Raw genomic sequence first — 5,577 nt, forward strand, 5'->3', positions numbered from 1 at the left:
TCTTCATATTGATCATCTTATACAAGGAGCTATTTTTTAAGTAGTAGTATTTTAAAAGTATTCTTTTAGTTTAAACGTCTCTCATTCTCTTTATTCTCTTTTTGTAATATTTATTTATTTATTCATTTATTTATTTTGAGAAAGAGAGAGAGAGCATGAGTGGGAGAAGACAGACAGAAAGAGAGAGAGAGAGAATCCCATGCAGGTTCCATACTGTCAGCGCAGAGCCCAATGTGGGGCTCAAACTCACCAACCATGAGATCCTGACATGTGCCAAAATCTAGAGTTGGATGCTTAACCGACTGAGCCACCCAGGGGCCCAATCTCTCTCTCTCTTTTTTTGTTTGTTTGTTTATTTATTTATTTTGAGAGAAAGACGGAGAGAATGTGAGTAGGGGAGGGGCAGAGAGAGAGAGAGAGAGAGAGAATCCCAAGGAGGCTTTGCACTGTCATCACAGAGCCCGACGTGGGGCTCTGTCTCACAAACCATGAGATCATGACCTGAGCCAAAATCAAGAGTCAGACGCTTAACTGACTGAGCCCCAGGTGCCCCTGTTCTCTCTCTTTTTAAAAATAAAAAGGATGGAGGCAAACATCAGCCTTTCTCTGTCCACATAATTACGACTCTTGAGTTTGTGAATTACATGAAGCCGTGTCATGCCTAATGCTTTGTGTTTAAATCGGAATCCATTTCTCTACCAAGATAAGAACCAATGATCCCCAACTTACGCCTGTAGGACCAGCCCACGGGCAGAGGGCATCATCTCACGGGACGGATGTGTGCGCTCTTGTAGACCCCACACTCGTAGCTGCTTCCCCAGTTGAGCAACGGCTGCTCTGTAAACCTCTTCTCAGGGGGTCCTTCCGTAGTCTCTTAGCACCCGGTGCCCCGTGGAAAAGCGGTGTCTCCTCCAGCATCCTTCTGCCTGTTCCTCCCTGAAGAAGGCTGGAGTCCCACAAAGCTCCAGTTCGGAACCTCTCCAGGGATGGAGCATCTTTGGGGAGAGAAAGAAATATGGTGCCAGATAAGCATGGCCTCAAGGCACAAGGGTGCACTGGGGGTGGGGGAGGGAAGGGGACGCGGGTGGCCTTCCTATGCGTAGCTGAAATGGTGAATTTGGAATTAAGACACCAAAATTCTAGGTCCAGTTCTATCATTAACTGAAAACTTCCTCCTCTGTATTTAGAAAAAAAAATATATATATATATCTTCTAACCCCAGGGTTTTAAGCGACATCGGAGGGAGTCACCACCACCTGGTGCAGTAGGCTTAGGTTTCTTGGGTTGTTTCAACAGCCTGATGCGGACAGTTGGAGATGAAGTAAAATGACACGGACCAGACCTGGTCTCGTTATTTCACTGCTTGGAGCCTTCACGCCCTGTCACAGAGGGTCATGTCCTGACTTTGCATCTTTCTGAAAGGCTGAGCTTCCTGATGAGAAGTTTGCTTCCATCTCTAGTGTCTTCAGATGCTGTGATTGTGGTGATGGGTTGAGGCCAGTGGTTATTTGGTAACCGCCGGAAGCCAGAAGCTGCCCTAGAGCTAACCCGGTGAGCCCCTTCTCCCTCACTCTGCGACTGGAGAACGGGGCGAAAACCTTCAAATAGCAACAACTGGGTACATCGGAGGAGTGGCTGATCATAACGGGTGCTTGGGTGGATGCATAATGGCTGCATGATGGGTGCAGGTGCTCCCTGGTAAGCAGCCAGCGGAAACTCCCGGGGCATCTGGTGGCAAGAAACAGAAACTCACTCCAGCTAGCTCACAAAGTGGGGAAAGGATTTGAGGGTGTCCACGGGCATTGCTTGCCATCTGTGAAACATGACCCCCATCCCCGGGGCGCGGGTACTGAAGCCTGGGGCGCCATCAGGAACTCGGGCAACTGCTCTCTGTTCCCCCCTTGGCGGGGCCGTGTGTGACATTGTTTTTGCTGCACTGCCTCACGGCCCTTGTTTTGGGGCCAGCTTCTTTTTTTTTTTTTTTTTTGAAACAGAGAGAGACACAGCATGAACGGGGGAGGGGCAGAGAGAGAGGGAGACACAGAATCCGAGGCGGGCTCCAGGCCACGAGCTGTCCGCCCAGAGCCCGACGCGGGGCTCGAACTCGCGCACCGCGAGATCAGGACCTGAGCCGAAGTCGGACGCCTAACCAGAGGAGCCACCCAGGCGCCCCTCCAATGTCTAAAACTCTCTGAGATTACCCATCTAATTTGGCTGTCTCCCCACAACCTGAACCCTATCAAAATGACCACATCAAAGGGTGGTCTTCTCGCATGTATACACAGTCTCTGGGTTGTAACTCACTAATTTAAACACTGCACAGAGCAAAATATAAACAGGTGTGCTCAAGGCGTGTTTAAAGTGTAGTTTATTACGCAGAATATATGTTCATTTTAGAGAAATTAGAAAGCACAAAGGAGGATATAAATAACCCATAATCTAGGAAATTCTATGTATCTCCTTTGCATGTGTAAATACAGATACTATTTTTACAACATGAAATTACATTACGCTTATTGTTTTGTGACCTCTTGTTACTCAATCACCTATGACGAGCGTCTTTCAACTTGTCATCCTTTCAAATTAAAGAAAACGGAGATTTTGATCCGGGGATGTTAGTTCATATTTACTGAACATCTTACTCGTGTTTTTCTACCTCCTTCAGCAACTTGAGCTTATTGAAACTTCACAGGGGCACAAAACAGGAAGCATTATGATCCCTCTTTTGTAGATGAGAACTCAAGGCACAGAAAGGTTAAGTCCCTTCCCCAGAGCCATTCAGAAGGAGAGTATTAGCTCCACGCCATCAAGCAAGAGAGCCACATTCTTTTTTTTTAATTTTTGTTTAAGTTTGTTTTGAGAGAGAGAAGGAGAGACAGGGGAGGGGCACACAAGCAGGGGAGGGGCAGAGAGAAGGAGAGACAGAATCCCAAGCGGCCCCCAGGCCATCGCCACAGAACTCGATGCGGAGCTCGAACTCAGGAACTGTGAGATCAGGACCTGAGCTGAGATCAAGAGTGGGACATTTGCCCAACTGTGCCACCCCGGGCTCCCCAGAGCCACACTCTTAACCGCTACATCGTAGCAATTCCGCACACAAGTTCTAGTCTTTCCTGGCACAGAGTTTTGGGGACAGGAAAGAGAGACAAGGCAAGAGCCACGGAGGAGAGTATAAGAGAAAGACACAGAGACTCGTGGTGGAAACAGAGGAAGGGTGCAAGGAAGAAGCAATGTAAAAAAGCAAAATAAATAAATGAATAAAAATAAAAATAATGTGCTGGGGAAGTAAAGTATTGAACTGAACTCCGTGAAATTGGCATTTTTGTGAGTCAAACCCCATTGAACTCGTGCACTTTCATGGAGCTCGGTTTATTAAATTCCATCACCAGAGGAGACGGACCTCAGTGGTCTTGGATCTCCACGAAACTCAGGGACGTTTTATGTTCCTTTCCACCAATATATGTGTGTGGCTGACAAGTGACCAAATAAAAGCATCCTGGTTTCTGGAGAAACTGGTGTGTTTATCCATGTGTGGGATATTTCGACTCCTGGACACGCCCGGGAGTCCAAGGTTTCCCTGGAAAAAAATGAAGTCATCAGAGTTGAGTCTGTTGGTAAGACTACTGTAGAAATAGAATATATAGACTTAGAATTCCAAAGACTTAGAGGCAGGGAATAATCAGATTGAAGAAAATTTACTCAACTAAAAGGACAAAAACAAGGCAGGGGGCAGGGGCAGAGAGCAAAGAAAAAGTATAATAAATAGAAAAAAGAACATGGCAAACTAATCCAAATAGAACTTCATCAGTATACAGATACATGGATTACACTAGAAAAGTTCTGATCGAAATAAAGATGTTCTTACCATATAAATGTCAGGTGGAAGAAACTTTAAAAGATGTTATGTAAGGACAAGGAAGGTTATCACATAATAAATCAGAAAAATATAAGAAACCAGAGACAGCAAACGTCAGCAACGTAGCCTCAAAATATTAGGTTGAGCCATATGAAACTGTCAATATTTGATGGATGTACGAAAGCGTGATTTCATATAAAGTAAAAGTAAAGTAAAGTAAAAGTGATACCATAATAGACTTAGGAAAAATTGAATTTCCTAAAGTATGATTTTAACATTCGTCTGTTACAACATGATTGCTCACGGGATCAAAAGATTGATAATGATGTTGGATATTTGAATAGCATGAGTAAGATACTTTATCAAATCCACATGTTTAGAACTTTATCTCAACCCCTAGATAATCTGCATTCCTTTCAAATTTACAGGGAATACTTCCAAAAACTGAGCACATGCTAGGCCATAAAGGGCATCTCAAATAATATCAAAGCATTGATAAAGCATATGGCCTCTATCGTCTGACCACAAGTCAAGAAGATAAGAACTCAATTCTGCCCCACCTGCAACCCCCAGCCCCCACCCCACCAAAACAAAAAACAACAGTTAGGACTACCCTTGTATGTTTGGAAACTTAGTGATTCTCAATTCTTCATGGGTCGAAGAGGAAATCCTGACAGAAGTTAGAAATAATGCCAAGCTGGGGCGCCTGGGTGGCGCAGTCGGTTAAGCGTCCGACTTCAGCCAGGTCACGATCTCGCGGTCCGTGAGTTTGGGCCCCGCGTCGGGCTCTGGGCTGATGGCTCGGAGCCTGGAGCCTGTTTCCGATTCTGTGTCTCCCTCTCTCTCTGCCCCTCCCCCGTTCGTGCTCTGTCTCTCTCTGTCCCAAAAATAAATAAAAACGTTGAAAAAAAAAAAAAAAAAAAAAAAAAAAGAAATAATGCCAAGCTGATTTGTCATGGTCTGATTTTTCCCATTTTGTTCAGTTGCTGTGATTTCACGTCTGTCAATGCCAGGAATACTGATACGGTAGGCGTCGGGAACCAAAAAGCCTGATGTCAGTGAGAAAAGTATAAAGTCTTAAACAGTTTCTTTATTGCACCCACTTGTCCACAGATCTTGTGTCTAGATTTGATCTCGTATTTCCTCCATTTTATTCCCTGGGATTCATCGAAGAAGCCCCCTTTCCTTCATGGTTGAAAAGCCCACAGATGCATCATCCTGTGTTGAATACTTCTCAAGTGACCCCAAAGCTGTCATCACCCGAGGCTTTTCTGCCAACCGTGGGGATTGCTGAGAAGACACCCTTGGGAGTATTTACACAGACAACCGAATGACATCTCAAAATATCAGCTGCTTTCACCTCTCACAAACAAGCTTCCCAATCCATAATATCACGTCCAGATCAACCCTGGTCCGCCATCTTGCTGAAATAAATAGGCGTCTCCCCTGCTCATGGATGTGGGCAGATCTGTGTCTCTTTAGAGTTCCAAGCCCATGGAGGTACATGAATAGGCAATTGTTTAGAACTGCACCTGCTTCCCGATCAGGGAGACACCCATGAGAACAGGGGGATGTATTTTGCTTCACAACGCGCTCCCCAACCCAAGTAAAACGCCTCCTTAAAATGGCACGTGCATTAGAACACAAAAGGGAGAAGACATGCAGAGGTAAGCAGAGCTAAAATCCCTTCTGTAGGACGGAAGCCTGTTTAAACAGGCTTG

This window comes from Panthera pardus, unplaced genomic scaffold (genome assembly GCF_024362965.1).
Source record: "Panthera pardus isolate Hobbes unplaced genomic scaffold, ASM2436296v1 HiC_scaffold_3, whole genome shotgun sequence".
Classification (NCBI taxonomy): domain Eukaryota; kingdom Metazoa; phylum Chordata; class Mammalia; order Carnivora; family Felidae; genus Panthera; species Panthera pardus.